Source organism: Marmota marmota, unplaced genomic scaffold (genome assembly GCF_001458135.2).
Source record: "Marmota marmota marmota unplaced genomic scaffold, marMar, whole genome shotgun sequence".
Taxonomy (NCBI): Eukaryota; Metazoa; Chordata; class Mammalia; order Rodentia; family Sciuridae; genus Marmota; species Marmota marmota.
Window position 1 is genome coordinate 13,226,470 of NW_026000241.1, and position 19,550 is coordinate 13,246,019.

Sequence of the window (19,550 nt, forward strand, 5' to 3'; positions counted from 1 at the left end):
TTTTTCATTTCCAAGGACTTTATTTACCAGATGCCAACGCTGGCTTCTTTCTGGCCCTCTCCATTTGTTTATGCTCAGGCACCTTCTCACTGTCACACGCTGAAAAGTGAGGGGTGTTTCATGCTCACTTAATTTTAGGGCCTTCCACAGAGTTCTCTTGGGAATGCAGTCAGTGCTACTGAGGGTTCAGGGCCTCCAGGTTGGTGGGGGTGATGGGGGCCAGAGAGTGTTCATCAGGGGCTAGGGTTGCTGCTCTCCTAGTGTAGAGTGGATGACTTTCCTACCACACCTAGTTACCATCTCACATCCACTATGCCCACCTAATACACAGAGGGAACAAAGAGCTATTATAAGGTGATTTCCAAACTTCTTAGTAGCAGGGGAATAATTTCTTTAAAATGTAAGACTGGCTCTCCTCGAAAAACTAGCTCTCCTCAGAGATGGGGGCATGCTCAGACCCTCCTTTGGGTGAGAGGGTCCCTGAAGGGGTCACTTGATGGGGGCCTTTTAGATGTTCCTCAGGTGCTGGGGTTCCACAAAAGAAATTAGTGTTCAAATCCAAAGGGTTTCTCTTGGTCATCCTTTCACCTCATAGATAAAGGTTAGATCCAGAGTAGACACTGTGCTCTGCCCAGGTTCATTCAGATTCATTTGCTAGATCTCTGTGTGTCTCTCCCTGGCCCTGGTGAATTTTTGCTTCTGGTAGCAGAAGACTGTCCTCCAGTTCCTGGTGCCCATTTGCTTGTGTAGAGCTGGCCATGCCAGAGAGGGTACATCTCTCAACCTTAACTAATGACCCAGAACTGCCTTGAGAAGGATTCTGAGACCCAACTCTCTTGGCTGAGGGAGGGACAACTGTAAGCTGTAAGCTACAGTCCAGAGCTTCCCTGAGGGATCAGGCTGAACCTACCTGAAGGGCTTTCGTCTCCCTTGACTTCTTTCTCTGCCCTACTTCCTTTTCTCCCTTACTAGTCTCACCTGTGAGCACGTCCTAAAAAACGAACCTGCATTCAAATCTTTGTCCCTGATTCTCCCCAATCTTGAATGTCTCTCCATGTTGTGGGCTTTCATGGGGGAGATGGCCTCCCTTGTTGGATCCGTATTTACAGGTTAGGAAGGGCCCATCATCTACCCCATGGCGTTTAGGGATCCTGGCAACTGTCTCGTTTGGCCTGTTTGACTTATCAGGGACTACATTTCCTTGAAAACCCAGGACCAGGAGAATGAGCAGCCAGTCAGGCCCAAGTTAAGAAGCGCTCTACCTGGAAATCTCGTTTGAGGCAGGGGGGCTTCTTTGGGGCTTTGCTGGTGTAGAGCTCTCTGCCTTTCTTGTGGCCACTGTCGATCACTCAAAACTGATGCTCTTTAGGAGTTTGGGGGTGTGCCTTTCAAACTTTTGATTAGTCGTTTCCTTTAGGAATCCGAGTTAAGGTCAATGCTGTTTGCCCATCTCGACTTCACCAAAGAGCATGGCACACAATGTCTTTTCCTGAAGGCTCTGGGTCTGTCTAGTGTTTTTTTGTGGTTTATGTCTCATGTGTACTTCTGACCAGGCCAGGCAGCCAGGGAAGTGAAGGGGGTAGACCTGACCTTTGGGCACCAAATGCCTCTGTTGATCCCCCACAAGACCAATTTGGCCCCTCTCAGGTGTTCCTGCAGACCCTCACTGCATCATTTCCTGTATAATTTTCAAATTGCCCATTTACTTGTCCAGTTGACAAGGCTGAAGGAAGAGCTCTATGTCTGCAGAGTCTGAAGTCACTGAAAAGTATTATTGGAAAGCAAATCACAGTGTCTCCATCAAGTGGTCAATTCGTACTTGCTGGCCTTGCCCACTTGACAACAAAGGAACAGCTCCGGGGTGAACAAGAGAACATCATTTGGAGACAGAAGAAAACAGGTCACTCTCCATCTCTGAGACTATATATTTTTAAACGACAACAAAAATAGCTGGGGTACAAGATCTTACAGGAATTAGGGAAAGAATAGTTACAAATCCATTAAGGGTTGCCCTTGTCTCTGAGCAGCCCATGCCTAAGCTTCTAGCCCAAGACCTCTCCTGCCCTAGACTTCGTCCCATCTCCACACTCATAAAGATGATGGAGATCAGCTCTCCCTTCTTCTCCATCCTGTTCCTTCTAGCATCCTGGCAGCCTCCTACCTCTCCAGCTCCTTGATCTGCTCTATTCTCTGGGGCTCTCCTCTCCATTTTCCCATGCCTATAACCCCTGGTGTGTGCTTTCCTTGTTATTCTCTGTGTGTCTGTCTCTCTGAGCTCAGCCTCTTGTCTATCCAGGGTTCTTGATCCCTCATATGTACCATACCCACTTTTTTGACTTCTCTGTGCTTTCGTTTCCATATGTCCTTCCTATTTGGGGGTGTCATCAACCAGTTCCCTTTTGGTTTTACTTCCCCCCTATCTTGGAAAGCATTGCATGATCCTCTCTTGTTCAGTGTCCTCAGCCCTGCAACACCATTCTGCAAACCTCATGCAAGTGCTCAAGTCTAGCTAACCCTATGAGGGCTTCTAGGAACAGTCACAGAAATCCCATCTGTATCCTTACACCATTTAGCATGTATATATGTGTCCAGTTCCTTTTTCCCTTCCACTGCAGCTATTCCAAACCCATTCCCAGGTCTTGGATACCTTTCCCATGCTACAGAAGAAAAGAGGTCCCTAGCATGAATCCCTCTGCTCTCTGCTCAATCTAATGTAACCCCATTGCACGTTGTCCTTTCTGCTTCCCTTCATTACTGCCTTCCTAACTTTCTCCTGTCAAGGAAATCATGTCTATGGCTAGATATCACCTTTTCTAGGTCTTGCCATCCAAGACCTGGAGGGTTAGGGTTCTCTCCTGGGTTTCTACACAACCCTGACTTGAACTCCATCCACCACACTGGAATAGTTGATTTACTGCACATGTCTCTTTGCAGCTTTGAGCTCCTTGAGGGAAGAGATAGTTTTTCTTGTTATCATTTGTATCCTCATACCTGGCAGAGTGCCTGGCACATAGTAAGTGCTTGGTAGAGACTGGATGAGTGGGGCTCATTTTCCTTATGCAGTTGGTCCATGTACCTTCAATCTGGATCCCTTCCCCTCCTGCTCCTTTGGCCTATCGACAGTTCTTTCTGTGAGCTGTGTCTTCAACTCACTTCCTTTGATGGTTTGAACTCAATTGTTATTATGGTCATTATTAATGATCTAATTATTACTGCATCCTCTATTTTTCAGACACTTAATTATGTTCCAGGTACTTTGCTAAACACATTACATACATGCACTAGTTTAATCCTTATACTAATCCTTCTAAGGATAGTATGATAATGCCCATTTTCCTGAAGGCATTTAAACATATACATATTTATATTCTGTATATCCTTCCACCTAATGTCATGTGTCCTTTTGATTTTTGGTGCTGGGGATTGAACCCAGGGCTTTGTGCATGCTAGGCAAGGACTTTTACCAACTGAGCTATATCCCCAGCCCCTATTGTGTATCTTTTATTATAGTCAGACTATGTTTCTTTATTATTATTATTATTATTATTATTATTATTATTACAAGGGATTAACCAGGGATTGAACTTAACCACTGATCCACATCCCCAGCCCTTTTTGTATTTTATTTAGAGACAGGGTCTCACTGAGCTGCTTAGGGCCTCGCTAAATTGCTGAGGCTGGCTTTAAACTTCCAATCTTCCTGCCTCAGCCTCTGGAGTTGCCAAAATTACAGGCATGCGTCACCGCGCCTAGCCGGCCATACCGTGTTTCTAAAGTGTCATCTCAACCAGCTCTCTCTCCACATTGACCTCTCCTACTTCCATTTCTCTGGACCTGAGCTCTGTCTGACTATAGAAGCTCTCACTGATGTCACCAGTGGCCTCTATTGGCCGATACAGTGACCACTTTCAGGCTCATCTTCCTGGTTTCACAGGAACAGATGACACGGATGGCCATTCCCTCCCTGAGGCTTTCTGCTTTCCAGCTCACATTTCTCCTGTTAGGAGTTTGTGTTCCCTAGGGCTCAGTCTATCTCTTTTCTTTCTTGCTTCATGCTCTGTCTCCCAGCATTCTCTGCTTCGGTTTCACTACAAATCCCACTGGTATCCCAGGCTTCTTCTCCTCCACGCCCATGAGACGTATGAGCAAAGTCTCTATCGTCCCCTTGAAACTCTTCCACAGAGGACAAACTCAGCATGCCAATCATACTTCATTGCTTACTCCCTCCATCCAAATCTGTCCCAACACCTACTTCTCCTCTCACATTTTGTAACTTGGCCAATGACTGTATCACCTGCCCAATAGCCCAAGTAAAAATGTCATCAAAATTTTTTCTCTCTTTCCTCATATCTAACCAGCCACCAAGTCACATTTTTTGTTTGTGCTAGGCTTCTCTCATGCCTGTTTTTATTCTCCTCTGCCTTCATGGAGATTGCCCTAGTTCAGACAATTATCATGTTTTCATCTGTCAATGATAAAAGTGTCTTGACTGCCTTTCTGTTCATCTATTAATGGTATTTTAAAAATAAAAATAAAGTGACATGTTTACCCTGCTTTAATTCCTCAATGGTGCCCTCATTCTCTTGGTACAGACTCTAAAATACTTAGCAGGACTGTGAAGACCTTGTTTCCTGCCTTTACCTCACTCTGTGTCCTCATGTCCTTATACTATGCAATAGTAACACTGAGCCACGTACTCTCTTGGGAATAAGCCACACTCTCCCTCTCCTCAAAGTCTTTTTTTTTTATGTAGTATTTCTTTTTTTTTTTTAAATTTTTTATTGTTGGTTGTTCAAAACATTACAAATTTCTTGACATATCATATTCCACACTTTGATTCAAGTGGGTTATGAACTCCCACCTTCACCCCATACACAGATTGCAGAATCACATCAGTTACACATCCATTGATTTACATATTGCCATACTAGTGTCTGTTGTGATATTGCCTTTTAAATCCCGTATGCTAGTAATTTCCTCAAAGTCTTTATTCTTGCTCTTTCTCTTCTGCTTGGTGACTGCTGCAAATCCTCCTCTGTTCCTATCTTGTGCATACCTCATTATAGAAGTTACCTCATTGCATTTCAAATACTAGAACATCTCCTTGAAGGTCTTATTAGACCAGGAACATTCAGAGACATGGATCTCCCCTTTTCCATTTCTGCAACATCATTGCCAGTGCAGGGATTACCAGAGATAGGCTGTAATTTAAGATAAATTTTTAAATTATTATTTTTTTGCTCCATGTATATCACTTAAGTGAATGATCAACTCTTCTAGAGTCAGAAGCAGATCATAATCTTTCCAAAATCCAATTTCCAAAACTAAATCTTCAACTTTTGGTGAAACTTTAGATTTAATATCAGAAATGCTAGCCAAAGCGTCTCTTGGAAATTCTCTCCCCTCCCTGATTTCTGAAAAGGAATTATGGAACTGTGAGAAATAAGACAGATGATGTTTTGGGAGCAGAGAGGGTTGGCGTGATATGTCCAATGCGCAGATTTGTATTTTGTTTCGCTAGTTATCTTAAAACCTTTGAATTTAAAATGGGCACACACCTGTAATCACAGCTATTCGGGAGGCTGAGGCAAGAGAATTGCAAGTTGAAGTCCAGCCAGGGGAACTTAAACAAGACCCAGATTCAAAATAAAATTTAAAAAGTGTTTGGGATGTCGCTCAATGGGAGAGTGCCCCTGGGTTCAACCCCCCAGTACTGAAAAAACAAAGAAAGAAACAAAAACCTTTGGATTTAGCAGAGGAGTTGAGCTCACCATCCTGGAAAGTGGCCTTGAATGTTAATATCAAGATTTTATCGGGGAGGGGGGCCTTCTTTACTTGAAAATCTCAAGTTTTTGGATCTCTTCCTTTCACCTCCTTCACAGAACCCCTGATCCAGAACTCTCCCAGGGAGCAGAGTCCTGACCATGGCACAGGTGAATAACTGAAGTGCAACCATACCAGCAGGCACACTAGGCTACCGTTACCTGAGCTTAAATGAAAGCTGTTTTCTGCCTCTTCCATCCTTTCCTTGCCTCCCAAATTTACACAATTCAGATTATAGTCTGGGTATCAAGGATTTGGGCTAGATGATCTCTGATGAACTAACACACTGGAATCCAGGGGATGTGGGGCATCTCTGAGAATTACAAGCTTGCTTTCCCCTCCTCAGAAAGCAGGGAGGGGAGAGAATTACCAAGAGATGCCTTTGCTGGCATCTTTGATGTTAAACCCAAAGTATCACCTTCAGTTGGAAATATGCTTTGGAATCAGATTTTGGAATGATTATGATCTGCCTCTGACTCTGCAAGAGTTGATCATTCATTCAAATGATGTAAGCAAGAAGGTAAATTATAGGATGGGTTTTTTCCTTTGTCTTGAGTATTTAGTGTCTGGAAATGACCAATTTAAGCTCTTGTGCAAGTTCCACCAATTTAACCATCTTGTGCATGTGATCTTGCCTGGGCTGGCCTGCAGGAGGATGAAAGCCCATGTCCCACCTCCCCCTTGTAACCAGCTGATAATGAGCCCACCCCCCTAAAGAAGAGTGACCAGAGTGACTTTCAGCCTCTGCAATCTCCGAGGGAGTCCAGTTGATGCCAGATTAATCATCCACTTGAACCTAGCCTGAATGGATGACCCTCGGAATGGTGAGCTCAGGACATGGCTGTTTCAAGCCAATAATTTGGGGATAACTTGCTTTGAAGGAACAACTGGCTACTGGAGTCTGTGCTCCAGATTTTCACGCCACAGCTCAGCAGTCAAGGAGTTGGAAGTGGTAGACAGCAGCACAAAGCACCAGGGCATGGAGCCAGGCCTCTGGCTCATAGGTCACCCAACAAGACAGAGAAATCAGGGAGGGAAGAAATGGAGGAGTGGACAGATGTTACCGACAAATTCAGAACTCAGTTCCGCCAACAAGCTGCTGTTGTGATGCCTGCAAAATCCCACATCCACCTCCTTCCCCTCTGGGGCAGGTCCAGCTGCCAATTTAGTCCTATTGTCGACCCAACAACAAAACAGGGTTTTGTTTTTCAGTCCGAAAGGAAGTCAACATTTTTACAAGAAGCCCGCTGAGTCTCACCACAGAAGTGCTTGCTTAGCTTGTGGAGTTTAAGGGGCCAAGTGGGAACAATGGCAGAGAGAAGAGAAGTGTCTTTGGAGTGAACCTACTCAGAGGTGCCAATGCCTTCTAGCTCTGAAGGGCAAAACAGGAAAAGTAGTAATTTGCTCTGGCTGGGCCAGGGGATAGAATGTGAATGTAAACAGCTGTTCTCTTTGTCATGGTTTGTCATGGTCTGGTCTGGAAGGCTCCAAGACAAGGGTGAGTCATAGAATCTTAGATCTGGAAAGGGTCTTACGGTTTGTCTTGTGGGAAATCTCTGTCCTGTGCTTGGATTCTTCATTTTATTTTTATAGTTACATTTTTTTTAAATTAAGTATATCCAATACCTGGATATATGTTCTGTATAAAACAGAAGACCTCAATGTCCCCTCTTGTGTCCTGACTCCCCCGCCCACCCTTGCAGAAGCAGTCGGTGGAAGCAGGGAGTGAGCACCCTCTGGGCCCCTTTTTACTTATTGACATTCATACAAAACGGACAGCTCCAGTACATCAGACTACACATAATGTTCTGAAATTTGATTTTCTCCCTGACCTACCGGTTTTGCCAATCTTTTTATGTCAGCACATAGAGGTCAAATTCATTTTCTTAAAGGCAGCATGGTATTCCATAATATGGAGAGCTCTGCTATATTAACTAACCCATTTTCATGGGAAATATAGATTGCCCACTTATTCAGCTGTTATAAACCTCAAAGCAAGAAACACTGTGGTGCATATAGCTTCTTGAACATCTCAGAGTATGTCTTTGGGATAGATTCCTAAATCGAATTGCTAGAAGATGAGGCATATGTATTTCTAAGGTTTGGCACCATTTGCTTTTATTTATTTATTTTTTTGTGGGGCGAGGGGGTGTACTGGGGATCAAACTCAGGGGCACCTGATCACTGAGCCACATCCCCAGCCAGATTTTGTATTTTATTTAAAGACAGGGTCTTACTGAGTTGCTTAGTCCCTTCCTTTTGCTGAGGATGGCTTTGAACTCGCCATCCTCCTGCCTCAGCCTCCTGAGCTGTTGGGATTACAGGCGTGCACCACCTCGCCAGCACATCATTTGCTTTTAAACTATATCATCTTGGTGCTTGCTCTAGGGAAGTTCTTTTTCTTTCTTTCTTTCTCTCTCTCTCTCTCTCTCTCTCTTTCAACCAATCATGGTCTATTGGGATTTTGTTTCTTCTTTAATTAATTTTAAAAATTTACTTTTTTGCCCCAGGAGCTCATCTATTACATATAGATTTTCACATTTGCTGGTAATTATCTGTTATATGCATAGTGTCTTCTAATTTACAAAAATCTTTTCTTGAAGACATGTTTCTTTTTGGTCATTAATATTGTTTGTGTCTTCTACATGTTTTTGATCAGATTCGTCAGAGGGATATCTATGGTTCTTTTTAGAGAATGAGTTTGTTGATTTTTCTTTCTTTTGATTTCTAGCTTATTACTTTCTACTTTTAAGGTTATCATAAAGTCTCTCTACTTTTCTAAGACTGTTTTATAGAGCTTTTATAAAATTTTCCAGATATTAAGCTTAGTTCATTCATTTTAGTTTTCCATTATATGCTGAGAATTAACACTATTAATATGTGGTATTTTTACACTTGTACATGTGTAGGTGGTAATAATTTCCATTAAAATTTTTTCTCTTATCCCAAAATCTTGTATTTAAATGTTTTGTTTTTTTGCTGCCGGGGATCAAACTCAGAGGCACTCAACCACTGAGCCACATCCCCAGCCCTATTTTGTCCCCAGCCCTATTTTGTATTTTATTTAGAGACAGGTCTCACTGAGTTGCATAGCACCTCGCTTTTGCTGAGACTGCCTTTGAACTCGCAGTTCTCCTGCCTCAGCCTTCAGAGTGCCTGGGATTTCAGATGTGCACCACCGCACCCAGCCTATTTAAATGTATTAATATTCCTATATATATATATATATTTTTTTTTTTTTTTGACTACTGTCCCATCCCCCTTTTTATTTTGTGATACTAAGGACTGAACCAAGGCCTTGTGCATGTGACTCAAGTGCTCCATTACTGAGCTACACACCATTCCTTTTAAAATTTTATTTGGACACAGGGCCTCACTAAGTTGCCCAGGCTGGCCACCAGCTTGCCATCTGAAATGTTAATTTTTCTCTCCAACTGGTGTCAGCCTCTGGTGTAGCTGGATTACAGAAGTAAGTGGTCACATCCAGCTTATTTGGATAGCCTTTTAATATTGATTTTTAATCATAAGATTAGAATGTCATTATGATCAGAGAATATGCAGGATTTCTGCTTTAGGAAAAAAATTTTTTTGAGATTTTATTTTATTTGTGTGTGTGTGTGTGTGTGTGTATGTATAAGTGGCTTAATTCATGGTCAACTTTTGTGTAAATTTCCTATGGATTTGAAAAGAATGCTTCCTTATTCTATTTTCTCTTAAATTTATATTAAAATATTTAAATTCTTCATGCCCTCAAGGTTTTGCCTAATTTATGAGAGGGTTAAACAAATATTCCCCTCTGATGGTGAATTTGTAGATTTGTTTCTCCCTGGAATTTCTAACATTTTTGGTTTTTATATTGCGAGTGTACAGGTTTATGCTATTCGTATCTTTGGGGGAGTTTGGGCCTTTTATCAATATAAAGTTCTTATCTTTTAATGTCTTCTGCCTGACTCTTATTTATGTAATGTCAATACAAATTTTATGTTTTGTTTATAGTTTCCCTAAACATTCCTACCTAAGAAAAGCCAGATAAGCTAATGAGGAGGGTTCAAAGCTCATCTTTATCACTAACCTGTCCTTGAAGCCTGGAGCAACTGACTTGGTCTCTTTGTGCCCCAGCCTCTCATCTACTAGATGAGATGAATATTAACACTATTTCATAAACCTGTCACAGGTTAAATATAGAGCACAAGCCAAAGCTTCATAAATATTAGAAATTATTATTTTATGTGTGTCATCTTAAACAACATGAAGTTGGATACTTCAAACTCAGTCCGAGAGTCTCCTTGATTTAGGTGGGTGAATTGAACACATTTATATTTTTAAACTGTATTAAATAATTTAAAAATTGACCTACATTAAGTATATAATTGAACAATATTTTATAAGTGTACAAGTTATGCACTTACGGATTCATTCTAATTTTAGAACATTTTTCTATCATTTCAACAATATATTTTATGCCCACTCATGGTCTCTTTTCATTTTCTTGGTCATACTTTCTGTCTCTGTATACTTGCCTTTTGTGGACATTACACAAAAGAATTATTAAATGCATTTGCATTTGCTTCTTTTACTTAACACAATAGTTTTGAGACTCATCCAAGTGGTAGTGATTTGTTCCTTTTTAATTATCAGAGTATTCCTGTGAATGGATATACCACATCTTGCTTAACCATTTATCACTTGATGAATCTTTGAAATGTTTCCACTTTTTGCCTATTATGAATATTTGCATGTAAATATTTGTATAAACATGTATTTTCATCATTTTTGTGGGGATGCCCTGGAGTAGAATTTCTGAGTTGTATGGCATAGTCATGTTTAGATTTTAAGAAGTTGTCAAATTTTTTCCCCTAAAAAATTTTTCCCCAATTTTTTCTGTCCCATTTTATATTCAGTTTATCCATATCCTTGCCATCATTTGGTATGCTAGTATTTTACACCTTTGTTTATGGCATGGGTTAATAGTCTAAAATTATCTTTCTGCATAGGGATATTTGATTGTCCTTGTACTAAGTGCTAAAAAAAAATGACAAATCCACTATTCTTTACCCATTGACTTACCTGGACACATTTCTTAAATATCAATTGAACATTAATGTAAGGGTTTATTTTTAGTTGTTCTATTCTGACTCTATGTCTTGGTTCTATATTTTCTTGGTTCTATAGTAACTTTAAAATTGAAACTTGTAAGCTATCCAATTCTATTATTTTTCAAGGACTTTTTGGTTATTCTGAGTCATTTGGATTTTCATTAAAATTTCAGGATGAGCTTGATAATTTTTGCAAAAGAAAAAAAATCCAGCTGAGATTCTGATAGATATTATATTGAATCTACAGATTCAAAGAAGGACTGGTATTAATTATTTAATTAATTCTAGTATTAATTCTTTAAGAGTCTTAGTAGAACTAACCAGTGGAGCCATCTGGTCCTATACTCTTATTTATAGGAAATTTTTCATTTACTTATTCAATCTCTTTACTTCTTTTGTTAAATTTATTCCTTAGTTTTTTTATTCACTTGACGCTATTTTGAATGGCGTTATTTTCATTTAAACTACCTATTCTTATATCAGAGAAAACATTCAGCATTTGTTTTTTGGGAATTGGTTAACTTCACTTAGCATTATCTTCTCCAACTCCATCAATTTACCTGCAAATGCCATGATTTTATTCTCTTTTATTGCTGAGTAATATTCCATTGTGTATATATGCTTTTTCATCCATTCATCTACTGAAGGGCATCTAGGTTGGTTGCACAGTTTAGTTATTGTGAATTGTGCTGCTATAAACATTGATGTGGCTGTGTCCCTGTAGTATGCTGTTTTTAAGTCCTTTGGGTATAGACCAAGGGGAGGGATAGCTGGGTCAAATGGTGGCTCCATTCCCAGATTTCCAAAGAATCTGATATAAGGAGACTGACTCATAGTGGGGTAGGGAGGGGGAGCATGGGAGGAATAGATAAACTCTAGATAGGGCAGAGGGATGGGAGGGGAAGAGAGGGGGCAGGAGGTTAGAAAGGATGGTGGAATGTGATGGACATCATCATCCAAAGAAGTCACAAATTGGTGTATGTATGAAGTCACAAATTGGTGTGAATATACTTTATATACAACCAAAGATATGAAGAATTGTGCTCTAGGTGTGTAATATGAATTATAATGCATTCCGCTGTCATATATTTAAAAAATTAAAAAAATAAACTATTTATTCTTGAGTAGTTTTACCTTGAGACAACATTTCTAAATTGTTGTATGCTTTGGTTAATCTCCAGAATTTTAAAATAGTTGTTTATTACAATTTTTCCAGTTTTAATGTTTCTTTTTGATAGAAGGATTTTCCATGCTCCACCCTCAGCCATTTCAGAAGCTCTTCATCCTCCTCTCCTCACCATCTATATTTATTGCAATTACCTATACAAATAATATAAACTTAATTTTATTTTTCTATTTACTATGTTCTCTTCCCTCTGTTCTGCCTTTTAGTCAATTAATTGCATTTTCTTTGATCCTTTTTGTTTTTAATGATTTGAGAATTTAAAAAAAATATTTATTTCTTAGCTGTAGGCGGACACAATATCTTTTGTGGTGCTGAGGATTGAACCCAGTGCCTCACACATGCCAGGTGAGCGCTCTACCTCTAAGCCACAACTCCAGCCTTGATTTGAGAATTGTATACGATTTCTCATCTTCTTGTGGTTACTTTTAATTTTAGACATGCATTTTAGTATTTGTCTATCAATGTCTAAAGTCAATGTTTATGTTCTCTCTTCAAGAATATAATATTAGGGGGCTGGGGATGTGGCTCAAGCGGTAGCGCGCTCGCCTGGCACGCGTGCGGCCCAGGTAGGATCCTCAGCACCACATACAAACAAAGATGTTGTGTCCGCCGAGAACTAAAAAATAAATATTAAAAATTCTCTCTCTCTCTCTTTCAAAAAAAAAAAAAAAGAATATACTATTAGTATATTTTCTTTCCCTAGTATCTCTGCCATCACACTCCACTCCAGTGCAACCACTTCCCATATTGAGAGTCTGTGGCATTTTGTCCTTCATTTTCATTTTTATTCTTTTTATTAATGTGCATTTGATCCAATTAATTCCTTCTTTTTGTCATTGAAAATTCTCTGATTCTGAGATAACACACCCTTCTTTTTTTCTCTGACCCCTTTGCCCACAGTTTCTTGGTCTCCTTTGTTGGCTGCTACTCCTCTTCCACATCTCTAAATGCTGCAATGCCCAAGACTCTTACCTTGAACCTATTCTCTATCCCAATTCTATTGGTGGTCATCTTTTGTCTCATGCACATGCATAAAATGTACATGTTGGAGCTTCTTAGATCTTAATCAGCAGATCTGATATTTACTCTGAGTTTTACACTCACTTCTTCAATCTTCTCCTCCACATCTACATCTGTGTGTCTTTTAGACACCCCAACTTCATATGCCCAAAGACTGGTTACCACACTCTCCCCATCCAACTCTCCCCTCTAAGTCATCCCTACATACTACATGTCTCTACCATTTCTGAAGTTTGTGGTGCCAAAGACCTTGTTGGTTCCAACGTTTCTCTTTCCTTCAAAATCCACATGCAACCTATTGGTAGGTCTTGTTGGCTTTTCCCCAAATCCATATATCAAATCTGTCCCCTTCCTTTATAACCACACTACTTCCATTGTTGTCTGGTTTACCTTTGCCTCTCCCTTGGGCCACATTAATGGCTTCCTTAGCGGTCTTGCTGCCTGCATTATTGCATTCTGAGCTGCCTGCCGTGGTGCATGTCTGTAATCCTAAGCTTAGGAGACTCAGGCAGGAGCATCTAGAGTTCAAAATCAGCCTCAGCAATTTCACAAGGCCCTAATAACTCAGTGATACCCTGTCTCTAAATAAAATACAAAATATGGGTGGGGATGTGCCTCAGTGGTTGAATGCCCCTGGGCTCAATCCCCAGTACTAAAACAAACAAGCAAACAAAATGCATAAAACTACAAAGAACAGTATAACCAATTTCCACATAATTCAGCATGAAAAATAAAATATTAATTGACACAGGTGAAGTCTCCATGGGAACCTCCCTGATTATCTCTTGCTCCCCTCTGGAGGTTACCCTCATTTTTAATTTGGTGGTTATTATTCCCACACATATCTTTATATGTTTATGTTTTAAATATACGTATCTCTAAGCAATACATAGTTTTGTTTTTCATGTTTTAAATTTCTATACGTATACTATGTGCCCAGAAAATAAGAATAAGTTTCCTAGTGCCCTGGATTGGAAGGTCTCAGAATTGCCAAGCTTAGATCATCATGTCTGTTTTCTTCTTTTTCCTTGATTTGATATTGTGTGTGTGTGTGTGTGTGTGTGTGTGAGAGAGGGGGGGGGGAGAGAGAGAGAGAGATCTGTGGTATTTCTGGATGTCTGTTCTCTGTTCTTCCATTGGCCATATGATGTCTGGATCCGAATTTGTGACCTCCATCGATTGTGTAGGATCTTTTGACCCTCACTGTGTGTATTGACCTACCCTGTACCTACTTCAGATTTCTCCCTTTGTTCTCACTTCTTACTTACATTGTTTGAAATCATGTATATATCTCTACAACATTATTTTGAAACTGGGCAAGGCAGAGATAAATAAGTAAATAAGCAAATTTGACATCTCCCAGAGGAAAGAGTTTGACACAGAACCCTTTCATGGTTGTGGTGGTAAATCATCATCATCATCTTCTTCTTCTTCTTCTTCTTCTTCTTCTTCTTCTTATTATTATTATTATTATTATTTTATTTTGCATTCATGATTCTGTGCTAAAACTGACCAGGTCACCTTATACTGTCACAGAGACTAATCTGATGTTTGAATAACATTTTAGGATTAACTGCATTATTCAAAACCATGCTTTAAAGGACCACGAACCATAAACCAGCTGCTCAAACACCTTATCACACAATGTCATCATAAAGACATCCTGAGTCTCTGTTTGCACTGGAGTAGGGAGGTGTAATAGAATGTAGTAAGTTACTCTCAGGATTCATATTTATGATGTAAAATTTTGCAAAATCTCTCTAAAACCTCTGTTTTTTCCAAACCGTGATTTTTAAAGAGTGACAGGCACCACCAGTTATTATACAACTAGGAGGCCAATCTGTGAGATGGCAGAGAATATAGCAATGGTCTTTGGATATGACAGTAGCCATCATGGGAGAGAAAGACTAGATATTTTTTTTTGTATGGCTTCAAGAAGCTGAACAAGACTAGAGGGATATGTTCAGTAATAGGAACTGTCTCTTGATCAAATCTGGCCGAGGATGGAATAGATTTGGCTGAACTGGGTACCTTGTAATTCCATTCAGTACTGGCCCTTTAAGACCTTCTTCCTACTCTATGTTCCTGATCTTTCTGCTTGAGTGTTTTGTCTGACTGTAGGAGTATGCACAGACCATTTGCAGGTGCAGCCTGAAGAGCTGGGGATCAATGCTCCAGGAAGTTCATAATCAGAAACATTCAGGAATTGGTGGATAAACACTCCATCTTCCCCGTGTCTCAGGTGGGGAAAATTGGAGTCATAATCTACCCACTTTTCCAGAGGTCTCCCATGGAATTGAGACCTAGAAGCTCACCATAGAAACACACTCATCAATCACCAGTGGTGGCCACCGTCTGTCTTACTTATCTGTCTTACTTTCTCACTTCCCTACTCTGAATAGGTTGCAGACTAGAATGCCCATGTCAGGATATGCTTTGGGGAGAACCCAGATAGCATCCTTGTGAATGTGTTTATTATTTTTTGGTAGCTTGCTCTCATCTCTTAGGGCAAGTTGGCCACTGGTTATTCGGAAAGTTGTCAACACTTTGTCTGTAGGGAGAGAAAGTTTGGTAAAGTTAAACAATTATTTATAGCTTGTTTATCATGTCAAGTCTCTGAGATGGCCACTGACAGACTCTCCTCTCCAGAAATGGATGGTTCACCAAGCATCATACTCTCCCAATTGCAATGCAATATCATCAGTGTGGTCACTGAGGTAGGATTACAGGGCAATAGCATCCCTGAGAAGGAGGGACTAATTCTGATTGGCAGGTAAGGAATAGTCTAAGACATTTGAGCTGGGTCTAAAATATAGTATAGGCCAACTGGCATAGAAGGCGAGGAAAATAGAAAGCAAAAACAATCTCCATTAGAGAGGAAGGGTTATCATATTTATCTTCAACCAACTTTATCATATATGTTCAGGAAATAAATTTTAAAAAGAAGAAAAAATAAACAAAACAAATAATCATATAAGTACATAGTCTTAAAAAATAACAATTCCAATGGTGTTATTGATGGAAAGTATAAATCACTCAGTGAAATTTAATAGCAAATGTATTGAAAATTTAAATAACTCTGCAAGCTATAACACAAAAGTAGTTGCTGTTTTAGGCTTTGAGACAAGGAAAAAAAATGGGAATGATACTGAGACCAGCTATTTTTCCTGGCAAAAATGAAGTCTTTATCAGCTGTGAAATAAAAAGACTCATTACTCAAATCTTTACAGATATTCCTATTACACACTAATTAATTAAAGATGTCAAACTCTGAAAGTGCTGAAGAACTTCATGAAGACGTTGCAACTCCGTGGACATTTGGAGGAAGGGTGGGTGATTCCTCATGGGCAACCTCATTATCCTCATCTACTATACTTGGATTTTTTTCCTAAGGTGATAGCTGAGGTAGAGTCCTTTCTGCTAATGAAGGGCGCTCTGAGTTGAGAAAGTTTGAGGACTTCTGTCTGACTGCTATGGCATGCCTACGCCATCATGCTTTTATCTGAGTGAAGGAATGAGAAAAGGATTTTTCTCTTCTGGTATCTGAAGTGTTAACTCTGGGCAGTGTGCCCAAGAAGTGAACAGAAGTGAGTAGACACAGACATCTGAGATGCTGGGTGAGTTACTGCTGAAACAGTCCATTTTAATTTTCATATTTATTATTAAATGTGTACCTTATCCTTCAATAGTCTGGAATTCCGGCAGTCCTATTTGAAAGGCAATATTTCATAACAAGCATTAATACTCACGAATTTGAATTCCATATTGTAACCTGCCTTTCACCCTTTGCACACAGATTTCCAGGGGCCACTGCCTCCCTGTTGGTCTCTGATGGTCAGAGGTGGTGGATAAAATACTGGAGACCTTGCCTCTGTGAAATCGTGCATCCTACTCTGGGTTAGCCTGGGTTGCTTGCACAGCTTCTCTGAAATCCACAAGCCAGGAAAGATGAGGGAGTTAGCATCTCATGGGAAAATCCCTAGCTGTTAGGGACAGACGCTGGCTTTCTATCCTCTGTTTCTCAGAGTCCTTTCAGATTTCTTCTGCTTATTTCCCAAAATGTCCAACTGGCACAGAAGTCTGGTTACCAAGCTCTGCTTCTGATGGTAAACGAACTTAAGATCTATACAAATTAGTTTTATTTTGGAGCAAGTTGCTTTTATTCACTGGGCTTCTGTTTTCTCTCCCAATGCAAAGAAAAAAAGCAGCCTTCTTCATTCCCTCCAGCTTTAGGAGTCTGCAAAATAGAGGAAAATTGTCAAGATTTGCAGGAAATCCCATCTTTCTCAATAATTCCTTTATCAACACTCAAGTAATTTCACTACAGCTCAGATAAGGCTTCCATGGTTTTAAATACTTCTATTCCTTCTGGTGTGGATGTGACAATTCTCTGTTATATAGCTTTTATTATCTCTCTAGCTTTTCAGACCTCATCCTAAAGCAGCAAGGGAAAGAAAAAAAAAAAAAAAGCTGTCTGGAAGCCCAGCTATGCTGATGGCTGCAGGTCTATTCCCCTTGCCACTTTCTTTCCTGCCCTTCACGGTTGCTGCTGCCCAGGGGGAACTCGGGATGGGTTTGGTCTGTGAATGTGGATAATTAATAATACTCATCTTAGCTGCCACCATGTGCTGAGTGCGTGCTGAGTGCCTACTGTGTGCCAGACACAGAGCTGAGGACGTGACATCCATTACCTTATGTGATCCAGGCAACTACTCAAAGGCTGTTTACCTAGGCTGGTCTGGAACTCATGGGTTCAAGTGAACTTCCATTCTCAGGAAACGTTAAAGTGAAGAAGAGTAGAAGTCAGAGTTCAGTCATTATCTGCTTAAAATAGGTCATCACATGTGGGTGCAGTAGCATATGCCTATAATCCCAGTGGCTCAGGAAGCTGAGACAGGAGGCTCACAAGTTCAAAGCCAGCCTCAGCAATTTAGCCAGGCCCTAAGCAACTCAGTAAGACCCTATCTCTAAATAAAATATAAAATAGGGATGGGGATGTGGCTCAGTGTTTGAGTACCCTGAGTTCAATCCTGGTACCCGCCCCCCAAAAAAGTCATCATAACTATAGGAAGTTTTACGTATGTCCCAGGCTAGCCACAAAGAAAATAAACACAAGGAAAAACAAAATAAACGAATCAATGCATACCACTATAAATAAAAAAAAATCAAATTACAAAGGAGGACAGCAAGGCAGGCATAATGGAATGAAGAAACTACAAAGTGGTCAGAAAACAGTTTTTAAAGAACCATAGTAAATCGTTACCTATCAATAATTGCTTTAAATGAAAACGGATTGCATTCTTCAGTCAAAAGACAGGGTAACTGATAGGATTTAAAAAAACAAAAAACAAGATCCAACGATATGCTGCCTATAAGAGACTCATTTTAGCTCTAAGGAAATACAAGCTGAAAGTGAAGAGATGGGTAGAGACCTTGCAGGCAAATAGCGATCAAAATAGAACAGAGATGGATAAACTTACATCTGACAAAATAGACTGAGTCAAAAATTGTCACAAGAGGCAAAGAAGTCGTTAAATAAAAGCAAAGGGGGCAATTCATCAAGAAATATATAAAAAAAAATTGTAAATGTACTTATGCCCAACATTGGAGCACCTAAATGGATAAAACAAATATTTACAGAATGGAAGGGAGAATACACAGTAATATAATAATAGTAGGGAACTTCAGTATCCCACTTTCAACAATGGTTAGATCATCCAGAAAGAAGATCAATAAGGAAAGAGTGGGCTTGAATAACGCTGTAGATCAAAGGCACCTCACAACATGTATAGAACCTCCATCTCACAAAACACAATTGTTCTCCAGCACATGTGGTATGCTTGAGAAGGACAGAGTAAGCCCAGAGTCAACAAAAGGAAAAAAAATAATAATAAGGATCAGAACAGAAATAAATGCAAGAGAGACTAAAAAAAAAATTTAAAAAGTCAATGAGACTAAGAATTAAGTTTTGAAAAGATAAACAAAATTGACACACTTTTAACTAGACTAAGACAAAAAGACTCAAGTAAATAAAATTAAAAGTGAGAGGAGGGAACGTTACAGAAACACAGAGATATCTCAGAAATAATCAGAATCATAAGGACTGTTATGAACAATTATATACCAAAAGTTAGATAAGCTAGAAGAAAGGGATAAATTTCTAGAAACATCCATCCTACCAAGACTGAATCATGAAGAAACAGAAAATTGAAACAGAGCAATAATAATTTAAAAAGTTGAACCACTAATCAAAAACTTTCCAACAAAACAAAGCACAAGACTTGATGTCTTCACTCGTAAATTCTACTAAGCATTTAAAAAAGAATTAATGCTAATTAATTCTTCAAAAAAACTTGAAAATAAGGGGGAAAACACCTCTAAACTTATTTTGCAAGGCCAGAGTTACTCTGATACCAAAGCCAAAG